At 32.5% G+C, this 15,177-nt stretch overlaps 1 long non-coding RNA gene across 1 annotated transcript; it reads left to right on the forward strand.

The window, feature by feature from the left end:
- The first annotated feature begins 4,485 nt into the window (after nt 1-4,485).
- LOC126892231 (uncharacterized) lies at nt 4,486-4,972 on the forward strand. Its single transcript, XR_007700736.1, has 2 exons — nt 4,486-4,845; nt 4,909-4,972. It is a non-coding gene; the product is annotated as an uncharacterized LOC126892231 (long non-coding RNA).
- Nucleotides 4,973-15,177: the final 10,205 nt, after the last annotated feature.

The following is a 15,177-nucleotide window of genomic DNA, read 5'->3' on the forward strand; positions in this document are numbered from 1 at the left end:
ACATAATTAAGTCTTTTACACTTTTCCGGTAGTTTAAGAGGTTCATTTTCTGTGCATTGTTCAAGACTACCTTGAACCTGTACTTCTTTAGCAACTTGTGCAACCCCACCTTCATTACGAAGAAGTTCATCAAATGGAGCAGTGCTATCATAAATATTTACTATTGGCTGCGTTCCACTAGTACTAGCCATAGATAAATATTTCTCCCCAATGGAATCTGACTCTTGAAATTTATTTGAACCGCCACCGGTTTTGTAAATTTCCACTTTTTGATTGGCCTTATCTTTTCTGGCTTTTTTTTAATACTATCATAAAGAAGTCTTAACTGGCCTGCATTTCCTATACCACTTTGTGCCGTTGCATTAAACTCTTCGGTGATAACTTCCCATACTTCATTCTTTAATTTTACACTTGTGCCATCCGTTAGTTTATTTTCAATTACATTCAAATATTGTTTTACAATTTCTAAAAGGTTTTCTTTCTCCTGCTCTGTGTAATTTTTTCCTCTCTCTCGTTTCTTTTCAGCCTTGTCCATGTTTTGATAATAATTTATATATTTCTAATTTAAAAAAAACACGCGATGACACTTCAGGAAGTGACAGAAATAGAATTAACCTAATTTATTTAATATTTTTCTTATTTCTTATACATATTTTGTACAGCGCCATCTGTAATTATACTAATCAACTACAAATAGTTGTCTATAAATATTTTATTCATTGGTTAGTTATTTACTTTGCAGTTTTACTTTATAATACGGAATTTAATTAACTTGTCGATTTAGTAGCAGAGTAAATTTAACCCACAGATACTTATTTGATGATTTATTTGTCGTTTATAATACCAGCCATAACAGAATTTTTTAATGTAACATACTTCTTTCTGTCCTTTTTAATAATTTCAATTTCATCAAAAGTCTGAATCAATTTAGTTTCGAAATGCTAGACACTGAAATTAAAATCTACAATTTCATAATTTTATTTGAGCAATATTTCTAATAAGTCGGAGTAATATGTACGTACATAAATAAAATCTATTTATTATTTCTTCACTGATGAAAATTTTCATTTTATCAAACGCTAGTTTGTGTAAATCTTTGCAAGACTTCTTTGGTGGTGATTTTGTCTTCACTTCTTCTTGCAATGTATAAATGGCCATCGTTCGGCAACTATTATGATAAAAACTCAAGGGGGTTGAGACTGTACTAAGTTTTTCATAAAATTCCTTCAGAACTTGCATTAAACCTTCTCTATCTGAAGAGTGAAGAGGTTGAAATCGCCTTTTTACTCGTTTTTATTTACTTTTACAAAAAACACATAATTTATCCTCATCGTTACTTTTAGTAACGGATACTTCACCAGATGTTGATGATCCGCTTTCTTCGGTAACTTAGTCCATTCTTTCACGGTTTTTGCTCTAAATTTTAAAGAACTGCTTGGATTGACATGAAATTTAGCATATAATAGCTTACATGTCAAAGAAAAAAAGTGATATTGTGCCGATGTGTGCTTTTGCCCTGGGGTGACTTTCACCCCCTCTTGGTGGTGAAAAAATATATGTCCAAAACAAGTCCGGAAATAGGTAATCTGACTAATTTTAAGTAACTTTTGTTCTATAGAGCTTTTTCGCAAGTCAACACTTTTCGAGTTATTTGCGAGTGAATAAGTTCATTTTTCACCAAAATAACCACATTTTTAGACGTTTTTTCGCAAATAACTCAAAAAGTAAGTATTTTGTCGAAAAAAACGTTCTTAGCAAAAATATAGTCTATAAAAAAGTAAAAAAATGGTGTACGCGTTAGGTCTCTGGGTCTCGTAGAACCAGAGTTATAGCCAATGAAAAATAGATTCATATTCACCAAATTTCAAATAGAATAATTCGACGTGAAATATCCAAAAAATTAAGCACTTTTTGGGGAAAACCCATTATAACTTTTTTAAAGTGTTTAAAAAAAGCTTTATTTCTGTTTTTACAAAAAGTTTCTAGCGTTAAACTTAAGCAAGTTACGCTCAAAATAAAGTTGGTCCCTTTTATTTTTGCAAAAAAAATCGTGACGACCACCCCCTAATTAGCAACTTAAATGAAATTAATCGTTGCCGCTCCACAAATTATTTTACTTATATTGTGTTTATATGATCTGTAAGTTTCATCGATTCAAAGTGCTTATTTTTGAAAAAATTTGATTTCAAATTAAAATTTTTAAAAATTTAAATTTTGAAAAATATGCTTTTTTCAAAATAACTTAAAAATTGGTAGAGATACCAAAAATCTCGAAAAACAAAAAAAGTCAGATTTGCTTTTCTGAATATCAAGTATTTTTTTGCTTTTCTGTTAGACAAAGTTGATAAAGATTTGGTGTTTCTAAATTTGCATACATTCGTGATCAGTGACTCGTTCAACCCTTTTAACTACAGTCCTTTCAATAATAAGGACGTTGAACCGATGAAACTTACAGATCATATAAACAATATATACACGAGTCAGGAAACTTGTGAAGTCGTTACGATTAAGTTCATTAAAGATACTAATTAGGGGGTGATTTTCTCGATTTTTTTACCAAAACCAAAAGGGACTAACTTTATTTTGAGCGTAACTTGTTTAATTTTGATGCTAGAAATTTTTTTTAAACTTTTTAAACTTTAAACTTTAAACTTTTAAACTTTTTTTTAAAGCTTTTTTTAAACACTTTAAATAAGTTGTAATGAGTTTTCCCCGAAATGTGCTTCATTTTTGGTTATTTCACGTTAAAGTATTCCATTTGGAATTTGACGAATATGAACCTATTTTTCATTAGCCATAACTCTGCTTCTACTAAATAAAAAGACGTGATATATGCACCATTTTTTAAAAATTTTTATAGTCTATATTTTTGCTAAGAATACTTTTTCGACAAAATACTTACTAATTTGAGTTATTTGCGAAAAACCGTCTAAAAGCGTGGTTATTTTGTTGAAAAAATGAACATATTCACTGCTAAATAACTCGAAAAGTATTGACTTAGTGAAAAAACTCTATAGAATAAAAGTTACTTAGAATTAGCTAGTTTACCCATTTCCTGACTTTCTTTGGACGAATATTTTTTAACCCCCAAGAGGGGGTAAAAACCACCCTCAGGGCAAAAGCACATATCGGCACAATATCACTTTTTTTCTTTGACTTGTTAGCTGTGTGTATGCCAAATTTCATGTCAATCCAAGCGGTTCTTTACAATTTAGAGGTTTTGCAATATTTTACCGTTAAAGAATGGACTAACTGTTGGAGGGGCGATTGCGATTGTTTCAATTTTTGTCGTCATTTCTGAAAAATTTAAGAATTATAAAAATACACTATAAATCTTGATTTTTGTAAATCAGTTCAAATAAGTTTACTTTCTGTACGAGCCAGAAAATGGATCAGAAAAAAAGGCTGCCAAAAGTGACCGAAAAGCAAAAGAAAGTTTTAGTGGAATACATTAAAACAAAACCTCAGTTGAGTAGTGGAAGATTTACTCAAGATTTTACTCAAAAAGATTCTGAAAAATTATGGGAAGACTTTACCAATACCCTAAATAGTATGGGCGGGGCAATTAAACCCTGGCAGAGCTGGAGAAAGGTAACCATAATCATGTAATTTTTATTGACAAACTGTTAATCTAACTTTTTTAGCGTTGGCAAGACATTCGGCAAGAACGAAAGTCAAAGTGGGGAACATTAAAAAACACCAGAATAAAATAGGTGAATGCCCTTCAATACCCCCGAAGATAATTTAACATCGACAGAAGAAGATGTATATAGCATTATAAAAGAAGTTTCAGTGGAAGGACATAAAGTTGAGGAATCAATGGTTCCCTTTGATTTTAATTCATATACAACAAATATGTTGTCGGAGACTCTGAATTTCCAGATTGACGTACAAGATGGTAATAATGAAAACAACCAAAGCCTGGACACTGAGCAAAATCTGGAGATTAAAAACGAAGATCCCCAAGACATAAAATTACAAACATCACAAAAAAATGAAAATAGGAATCATCGATCAACAATGAGGTCCAAAAAGAAAAGAACTCCCAAAAAATGAGAAAATTTAAAGAATGCATCTGCTGCTGCAACGACGTATGTCGTAAGGATTATTTAGATAAAAAGAATAATATAAAAAAAAAGCTTACTACCGAGAAAAAATTAATATATAATGAAAACGAACCTTAATATAAAAGAAGGAAAAATATAATCCTTTGAAATATACTGTACAAATTAGTCAACATTTGCTGAAGAGTTGATCTGATTTGTATTATGGCATATATTTATGATGTTAATTTGGAATATTTTCTTATGTATTTCTGTATTTTTTAATTATAGTTTATTCAGTAAAAGCTTTGTAGTATTAATTAATCAGAGATGCATTTCTGAGATGCAAAGATTCAAATAATTCTGCCATAATAAATCCCATCTTACATAACAAACAAATCAACACAACCCATATTCCGATATTTAAAGCTTCAAATAATTCTGCCACATTATTCTACCCTTCGAACAAAAAATTTCTCTAACACCCCTGTATAAGTTAAGTCAATATTCTACCTCTTACTCAAGGGCTTGAGCCATAAATCTTACAAACATGCGTGTCGTCGGCTAGTGGGTGGATTTGGCATAGGGAAAAATAACATCTCATTTGCCGCTAATTCGTCTAACGGTGATCAACTACAAATGAAGGCTTCAGTGAGATTCAAATCACCGAATTAAATAACTAGCCAATGAACATTAATACATGGTGTATTTTTCCGCAGTGTATCGTTAAGTTGTTGTTATAGAATGAGTAGTATCTGTAGAATTTTTGTTTTAACATCTTAAACATACTACAAATTGCTTTGTAAGTATTATATCACTTTTGTTAAGGTTATTTATACTTATAGACTTCATCCTTTATTTGTAGTGAACTGATGAAGCTTTCGAAATTGTAAAGCGAAACGTTTTCAATATATCAATGAAGTAGTTGACTTCTTTATTTAGTCAGATTAGCCTGGGCAGAATTTGGGAAATTAAAATGGGTCTTAAGATTAAAAAATACAATACTTAAAAACAAGAGTGCATACTCCCAATTCTCACATACGCATGCCAAACATGGACCTTGACCAAAGCAAATATGGATAAAATCATGAAAACACAAAGAGTCATGGAGAGAGCAATGTTAGGAGTAAAATTAAAAGATAAAAAGCAAAACAACTGGCAAGAAATAAAACAAAAGTCAAAGACGCCGGTCAATATATAGCCAGGCTTAAATGGAGTTGCGCAGGTCATAACGCCGCCAGACAAACAGACAATGGGCGGAATACTACGATACAACTATGGAGACCATGGACAGGAAAGAGGGTAAGAGGACGACCTTAGATGAGATGGGGAGATGACATTAGAAAGATAGGAGGAACACACTGGAAACACAAAACAGAAGCGAATGGAGGAAACTGGGGAAAGCCTATGTTCAAAATTGGACGAATTAAAGGGTAAAAGCGGAAGAAGAAAGAATTTTTGCCACATCAGCAGTGTTGTAACAAGTAACAAAATAATAATTGATTATCTTCTAAAACTCCTAATGACATTTGCCCGAATTCTTCTACCTTCTGCTAATTGGGGGTTAATCCTAGCATGAACGTCAATTTCTCCAACAGGATTGTTTTGAAGCATACCAAAATGTTCCTCGTTATTTTCCCATTCTTCCTCTACATCTGGTAAATTATGTTCAATACACATATTGTGTAAAACCAAACAAGCAATTTTTTTTTGGCATAGACTTTTAGTCATTCAGCCAGAATCAACATGATAAAAATGATTGTCTAAGTTTATATTAAAATAAATATACAAAACAATAAACAGGTAAACAAGGTCACTCTCTTCTCGCCTAGGGGCCCATCAAGGCATTTTTTAAGACATACAACACTAGGCCACGGTAAGAAAGGATTTTAACAATTAGAAACAAAGGTTACGTTATTAACTAATGCATAGTTATTTACATGGTTATTTTACTATCTTTTAAAAACATAACTAAGGAATCATACATTGTTCTCGAGTTTAGTGATAATAAGTACTGAAGGTTCCAAGGGGCTAATATATTGTGTTTATGTAAGTTATTTATTAATCTGGATGAAATTATCGTATTTCTGGGGCAACTGAAAAATATATGATCTAGGTTTCCTTCTTGTGTACAAAATTCACATCGGTCATTATCTAAAACCTTAAGTTTAAATAAATGTTTGGGGTAACAAGCATGTCCAAATCTCAGTCTAATGATCGTGGTAACATATTTTCTAGGTACATTAAAAACTTATACCAAGGAGTTTTAGGAATATCTGTTTGAAGAGAAGTGTATCTATTTGGGCTAACAATGGAATATTCCTTCCATATATTATCCCACCTTTGGTATAATCTTAATTTTAAGGAATCCAGAAAGTCGCAAGCCGTGATTTTATAAGAAGTTTCTTTACCAGACAATATACTTTCTTTTGGTAATTGGTCTACATATTCATTATTTTTCAAACCCATATGTGCTTTAATCCAAACAAAGAGTACATTTTTACCTCTTGTTACTAACTTGTGTTTGATATCCTTAATTTTGTAAATGTAAGGGCAACTTTACGTATTTGGCAATCCCGGTTTCCCAATAGAGGTCAAAACTGATAAAGAATCTGATAATATCACTATATAGTCCGAGTTACTTTCTGTTGCATAAAGTAAGGCCTCATATATTGCAAGAGCTTCTGCTGTCAAAATAGAGGTCTGGGAGTTCAACTTAAATGTTTGTTCTATGCGTTCCAACGGGACAAAAAAAGCGCATCCAGTGCCGTTTGATCGGTATATATACGACGGAGTTTTCGAATTCTGATAATATTGAGTGAATAATCTTTCTATTTATGTGTATATTTTCACTATATTTGGGTACCAAGATATCTGTATTTGAACAATATCTCTTAATGTTTCCATATTATGTTGCAGAGTTTCGCAGACTAAAGGCGATTTCTTTTTTCCCAGTATTTAGTAGACAGATCATAGCAATTCAGAGTGATGAGCTTTGTGTATAAGGATTGATTTTTTATATATGTCTTTACCAGAAATTTTTCGGTCAGGAAGTTTCGTCTGATATTTAGAGGTGGTTCCAAGGCTTCCAAATACAAGGGTTGAATTGGTGTGGACTTCATAGCACCTAAACATGTACGTAAAGCTGAATTGTGTATTACGTTAATTTTATTTGGCAATTTATTACTGGCTGATCCATAAAATACGCTTCCGTAATCCAAAATGGAGCGAATATACGCTCTGTAAAATAATAAATTTACGTCTACATCAGCACCCCAAAACGTTTTATTAATCGATTTAAGGAAATTTATTCCCCTGTTGCATTTGTTTAACATATCCTCAATATGATCCTTCCAAGTCAAATGTTTGACAAGTGTCATCCGTAAATATTGGATCTTATTTTTTAGTGAATATTGATGCTCTCCTAATTTAAGTATTGGATCGTTAGGTTTATAATGTCTGGTAAAAACGCAAACCTGAGATTTATTACAAGATAATTCAAAATTGTTTTTATGGAGCCATTTTTGAAGTAGCTGATAGCAAGCAATTATAATTTTACAGTAATATAGAGGGTTATAGTGCAATACCCTGTGTATTAGTAAGCACCTAAAACGTGATTTAATAGCACCATTACATCATTTAATCCTTACACGGGTTCTTTTGTGTGCATCATTGTAACGTTTTTCTGAAGAATTTTCTGCAGGATTGTACTCTAATGGCGTAAGTAACCACGTTCTAAGTGGGTACCCGGAATCACCCAATAAAAAGTAATCACTGTGACCTCTGGCGTGCAAATTTCTCAGGAATTCTTGAACATTTGACTGATTCCATATGTAGGAATCATTTGTGCTTCCTGGGTATTTGGCAACTACATTTAGTATTTTCAAGTCTGCATCACATATCTAAAAAATACTCCAAATATACTTACAATACTAAATGATATGAAATGTTTACTTACTAATTGGACATTAATTGAATGATAATTTTTTCTATTGACATAAAGGTACTCAGGATATTCTGGCTCATTTATAAGGGGAGAATGAATGGCAATATGAGTACAATCTATGCATCCTATCAAACCCGGAAAATGATGTTTCATGTAGAAGCTGAAAGAAAAACTTTTAGTCTTATGGGATATATATAGTATACATATATACCTACTTATGCCTAATCTTATTAAGGCTTTCAAAATTGTTTGGGAATGACACCCATCTATTAAAAATATCAGGGTGATTTAAGGCTGTTGTAACTTCCCTTAAACATGTGCTGACTGTCGATTGACACATCCAAGTACCGATTAAGTCCAACACTAGTTTGGTAGTTTCCATATGCAGAAAAATGCAAAGCTATCAAAATCTTGAATAAAAAATATAATAGAATATTGAATGCTAAGCATATTATTAACTTATTAGCTTACTTTGGTGGAAATATCTAAATCTGATCTTCGTTTGGGTACATTCAACAGTGGTGTTATAACTTCAATGAGAAATCTAGTCAGATTTTTAGTTAATCGAAACATTTTGATAAAGGCTGTAGCGGGAAAAAATTCTTACTTGGGATGGGGCAATAGAAAGTATTTATGTAAAAACCCCCCTTACCAACTTGTTAGCTCCCTACGTGGCCCCAGGTGTCCCCTATCGCAAAAAAATGTGTTTTTTCGAAAAAAAAATTATTTGAGCGATCCTTTGCTTTAAAAACTGTGAAAAAAATTGTGAATATACATTGTTATGCCTAACAACATACTGATTTTTTTTTTCAAATTTTTTAGATCAAAATTGAGCTTAGGAAAAATTTTTGAATTTTTCAAAATTTTTTTAGGTTATGTAGATAATTTTTGGCTAGCTGCGAAATAATTATTTTTAGTTTATTTTTCCCACTCTTTTCAATGGCGGGGATAGATTTGCCATTTTCTCGCCGGAAAATCCTCAAAACTGGAAAAAACGATTTTTTAGTGTCCCCCTCATATTTTTACAGTTTACTGAGCCGATCCTTTGCTTTAAAAAATTTGAAAAAAATTATGAACATATATTGTTATGCCCGAAAGCATCCTGTTTTTGACAGATTTTTTGGATTAAAATTAAGCCAAGGAAAATTTTTGAATTTTTCAAAAAAAAATTTAGGTTAGGTATGTAAGTAATTTTTGTCAAACTTCGATATAATTATATTTTCGTAATTTTTTTTTTCGTTCTTTTGTTTAACGCGGTTAGATTTGCCATTTTCTCTCCGGAACTTTCCTACAATTCTGAAAATAAAAAAACTGTTTTGATGTCTCCCCCTCCCACATTTTAAACACATAGACTGCACATCAATGAATAACGATTTTTGATATTTTGTTTGTATTTTCTACTGACATGATCAGGTTTGCCATTTTCAAACCAAAACATGCTCAAAATACAACAAAAGCGCTTTTTTGATATTTTCTCCCATATTTTAAGCACATAATCTGTGATCTTTTAATAATTTTTACTCCAAAATATATATTGGTGAAACATCTTTTTCAAATGAGTTAATAACCGATTCACAAAAATCTAAAACTTTTATTTCATTTTTTAATCGGAAAACAGATGAAATAAGATTATTTGATGATCCAGTTTGTAATTTAAATAGACATATAACCAATGCTTGTGTAATATCTCTAGAAGGCTATTTATTAAATGAATGATTTAATAATCAACCACACTTCAGTTTATGTAAAAAGGCTTTTCAATGATGAACTTGCTTTGATATTTAGGTCGTCAAAAATGTAAACATAATTAAAAACGACTGGATAAGAACTGGATCATCACTGGTATCATGAAGGAAGGTGATGTTTGCATCGTGGACAGAGGTTTTAGTGATGTGATACCCTACTTAGAAAGTCAAGGATTCAAGGTTCTTATTGAGGATTGAAGCAAATGAATCTCGATTCGTCTCAAAACTGATATGGGATTTAGAGGCAATCAATGGCATCCTTTGCAAAAACTAGAAATTACTTCACCAGCAATTGGACAATAAACTTATACCAAAAGCTGCTTCATATGCTAAGATTACATGCTTCTTCAATAACACTTTTGGCAAATGCTTATAGTGATAGATATGATGACGGATTGTAGGAGATAATAATTCGAAGAATGTTGGACTCGAAATCAAAGGAAAAGACTTGCATTAGAGGTTGAGACAGAGAGATGATTCAGGCGGCTCACTACTGGAGTAAAACTAACTGATCAAGAAATTGAAGATTATCCAGAGATGAATGAAAGGGATCTAAAAGTATTTTTTTCGGGACCTCCCAGCTAGGTCAAGCCATTTGCTACTTAGCCGAGCTGATTGATGACAATATCATTAAATACAGTGCGGTGGAATAAGTGTTGCCCCCCCCCCCTGTTTACTTGTTTATTTTAAGAATATAAGCAAAACGCTCGGACAGGTCGATTTTTACACTAACCGTAGTATATTATAGCATCAACGTTTGGAACTTTACGCGATCCCTCTTCAGGTGACAGACATAACTTTGATTTTTTTAAAACAGGAAAGTACGTCATGCGACACCTCATTTAAAAGCTCTTAAAATACTGATTTCAAAAATGTATAATAATTTGGTTCTAAAATTTACAGAAAAATTATGAGAGTAAGTGTTTCAACGTGCTTACGTATCTATATAGGCGTGCGGCGGACACCTCCAAAATGACATGGTACTGACCACAGTGTAGTAAATGGCTAATTTTGGTCATACTTTATGTTTTTGATGAAGTCACAAACGAAAAGAAAGGTTTATTTTGAATTTTAAGTTGGCAAACATTGTTAAAAACGCAATTTTAACCTAAAAATAATAAAGAAAAAGAAATCACTTAACTCCCTACAACTTTGTTCAAATTTAATAATTTTTTTGGAAATTTTTATAGGGTATATTTCTCAGCTTTCTGAAGCCTACTGGACTTGTTGTAAGCTTTTAGTTGTATTCTAATAAAAGTTGTGAATTTTAGATGTAAAAGGTACAGATTCGTGAATTGCAAAGTTAAATCGCGAAAGTTGAGTGACAAACTATGAAAGTTTGCTTTTTAATCACGTGTATATTAAAACAGAGTACAAATACGTTTTCTGAGTAGTCTTAGATTAAAATATTTTACAAAAAAAAAACTGATGCAACTTTTAATACCGACTTTATACATACCCAAAATAACGCTTATTTCTCGAGATACTGACCGTTGGCGGTCAATGGCTAATTTTGCTTTTACTTTATAATTTTTGATAGTACTGAAAATAAAAATGAATGTCATTAAATTTTTTTAAGGAGTGGAGGAACATTGTCAAAATAGCAATTTTACCCTAAAAATAAAAAAAGTTGAAGCAACGTTTTTCTGCGATTTAACTCGCTATAGTATAGTATAGTTGATCCAAAAGATGGCATAACCCAGACATCCAAAGTGAAAGTTATCCTTCAACACCAAATTGTTCTATATGGTCCACACAATGTCCAGAAAAAGTCACACCATTTTGAGCGTCGGGTTTGGAGGGGAGAGGGGAGAAATCGGTAAATTCGTAGTTTTTTACGTTTTTCGTCAATATTTCTAAAACTATGCGCTTTAGCATGAACAACCTTCGATACAAAATTGTTATACATTAAATTTTAAATAAAAAAGGCCCTATGCATAATCTTTCTAAAATGAATGGTTCCAAAGTTACGGAGGTAGTATAATATAACTCGTCCAACAAAAGGCCTAACCCAAACATCCAAAGTAAAAGTTTTCCTCCGACACCAAATTGTTCTATACGGTTCACATAATGTTCAGAAAAAAGTCACACCATTTTGAGCGTCGGGTTTGGGGGGGGGAGATGGGGGAGAAGTCGGTACATTAGTAGTTTTTCTACGTTTTTCGTCAATATTTCTAGAACTATGCTTTAGCGTAAACAGTGTTATATAAAAAAATATTCTACATGAAATTTCAAACAAAAAATATCCTATCCATAATTGTTATAAAATCAACGGTTCCAGAGTTACGGAGGGTCAAATCTCCAGGTTTTCGATACTTTTTATATTTTTTGGGCAATGTATGGTACCAAAAACCCAGACATCCAAAGTGAAAGTTATCCTCCAACACCAAATTGTTCTATACGGTCCACATAATGTTCAGAAAAAAGTCACACCATTTTGAGCGTCGGGTTTGGGGGGAGAGGGGGGAGAAATCGGTAAATATAAAAAGTATCGAAAACCTCCACTTTTCACCCTCCGTAACTCTAGAACCGTTGATTTTATAACAATTATGTGTCGAACCTTTTTTGTTTCAAATTTTATGTAGAACATTTTTCTATAGAACGTTGTTTACGATAAAGCATAGTTTTAGAAATATTGACGAAAAACGTAAAAAAAACTACTAATTTACCGACTTCTCCCCCATCTCCCCCCCAAACCGGACGCTCAAAATGGTGTAACTTTTTACTGAACAATATGTGGACCATATAGAACAATTTGGTGTTGCAGGAAAACTTTTACTTTGGATGTCTGGGTTAGGCCTTTTTTTTGGACCAATTATAATATACTACCTCCGTAACTTTGGAACCGTTCATTTTAGAAGGGTTTTGCATAGGACCTTTTTTTTTCAAATTTAATGTAGAATAATTTTGTATAGAGGGTTGTTCATGCTAAACCGCATGCTTTTAGATATATTGACGAACAACGTAAAAAACTACGAATTTGCAGATTTCTCTCCCCTCTCCCCTCCAAACCCGACTCTCAAAATGGTGTGACTTTTTTCTGAACATTATGTGGACCATATAGAACAATTTGGTGTTGGATGATAACTTTCACTTTGGATGTCTGGGTTTGGATCTAACTATACCATACTACTAGAGATTTGTTAGATTTTAATATTTTTTTTGACATTGCTGTAGCATATATTTTTCACCGTTCTGAAGGTGCTTTTATTAAAATCGAACAAAGCTGTAGCGAGTTAAACGCAGAAAAACGTTGATATCTTTTTTTATTTTTACGGTAAAATTGTGTTTTTGACAATGTTTCCCTACTAAAAATCCAAAATAAATATTATTTTCGTTTTCAGCACCATTAAAGTAAGCTTAAAATTAGCCATTCACCACCGGTGGTCGCTATCTCGAGAAATAAGCGTCTTTTTAGGGTGTACCGCTCGTGTACTAGATGTGGTCAAAAATTTTACCTAATGATCTTCTTTCGTTGCATAGCAACTAAATTGGTTTTTGACAGATATCATAAATAAATAGTTTTAAGGACATATTTCATATTAGTATCTAGAGTTTTGTTGCTATTTAAAAAAAATATTTATTGTGAATTTCAAACCTGGTACGACCTCGTAATTTGCAAGAAAAATGCGAAATGATTACAATTTATGGTGAAGCTGGCCGGAGTTACCGTGAGTCGGTAAGAATTTTTAATGAACGCTATCCTGACCGTCCAATAGACAGACACTATTTTAAGAGAGTTGTAAGAAAATTCTTTGAGACTGGTAGTGTTCACAATAAGAAACGGACAGGAAGAAAACTTCTATCCGAAGATAAACAGATTTCTGTGTTAAGTGAGTTTGTCGTTAATCCGTCTACTTCTACTAGAACTGTTGCTCACGTTTGTGAAGTAGATCGGAAAACAGTTTTGAAGGTTCTGAAGAAAAATAAATTTCATCCGTACAAAATAAGAATGGTTCAAGAATTGACAGAAGATGACCCAGATAGACGGATGAAATATTGTGACACCATGACAAACAATCTTGCACAGAATCCTGATTATCTTCGACACATTTGCTTTAGTGACGAAGCGACATTTTTTTTTGAACGGTCACGTTCACCGACAAAATGTTAGATACTGGTCTGATGAAAATCCCAGATTATTTCGAGGTCATACCCAGTTTCCACAAAAATTGAATGTTTGGGCAGGCATATTAGGTAACCATATTGTAGGCCCAATATTTATAGACGGGAACTTAAATGGTAAAACTTACCTTAATATGTTGGAGACCGAGATAATGCTGGCAATCAATGACATAATAACAAATCATCCGCAAGAATTCCCGCAAAATGTCATATTTCAGCAAGACGGAGCTACGCCCCACTATGCCGCCAGAGTGCGAAATTACGTAGATAATGTGTTTCCGGGATGGATTGACAGACGGGGACATATAGAGTGGCCACCAAGACCTCCTGACTTAACTCCATTAGATTTTTTTCTATGGGGTTAATTCAAATCCAAAGTGTATCAGACACAACCAGATACAATTGACCAACTACGCCAGAGAATTATTTCAGAATGCCGTAATGTTGATCAAGCGATGTTGCAAAAAATTAGAGAAGAAACAAGAAATATATTATATTACTCCCAAGAAGTAAATGGGCAACATTTTGAACACCTTTTACATTAAAATAAGTTTTAGCTTGTAATTATTTTGCAATTTGTTTATTCAGTATTAGTTGTTGTCACTTGCAGTTCGTTACGTATCTTAAATAATTAATTTAGTTGTAATAATTTAGACTGTAATAAATATTTTTTACTTCTATTTAAAACAAAATTTCTTCTACCACCTAACAAATAATATTAACTCAAACGAAAAAAAAATCAGTAAATTGCTGCAAGGTACGTATTAAAATTCTTTCTCGCATACTTTAAATTCTGTAAAGTTTTGAACCAAAGTGTTATACATTTTAGAAATCAGTATATCAAGAGCTTTTAAATGGTGTATCACATGATGTATTTTCCCATTAAAAAAATCAAAGTTATGGCTGTCACCTGAAGAGGGATCGCGTAAAGTTCGAAACGTTGATGCTATAATATACTATGATTGGTCTGTGTCCATTGAACTGGCAAGAACCACGAGTTCTTAACGAGCAGGGAACCATGTTGCCCTTTGAGCACTCCTAGCACATTTCATCTTGTAACATCGACTTGGAGTCGCTACAAATATCACTTAATTGTTATGTAAACCATTTATATCGATGTAACCTTTTTAAATAAGTTGCTAGTTTCTTTTGTGAAGCAGAACGCACTGAGGATGATCTGATTCAGATTGAAAACGTTTTGCAAATCCTTTTGGAGGACTTTTATGTTTTTTAATAAAACTTTTTATACCAATATACAGAAGAAGTTTTTACTTCAGTATGGTTTTATACTATGATTAGTTTAAAAATCGACCTGTCC

This window comes from Diabrotica virgifera, chromosome 9, assembly GCF_917563875.1.
Source record: "Diabrotica virgifera virgifera chromosome 9, PGI_DIABVI_V3a".
Taxonomy (NCBI): Eukaryota; Metazoa; Arthropoda; class Insecta; order Coleoptera; family Chrysomelidae; genus Diabrotica; species Diabrotica virgifera.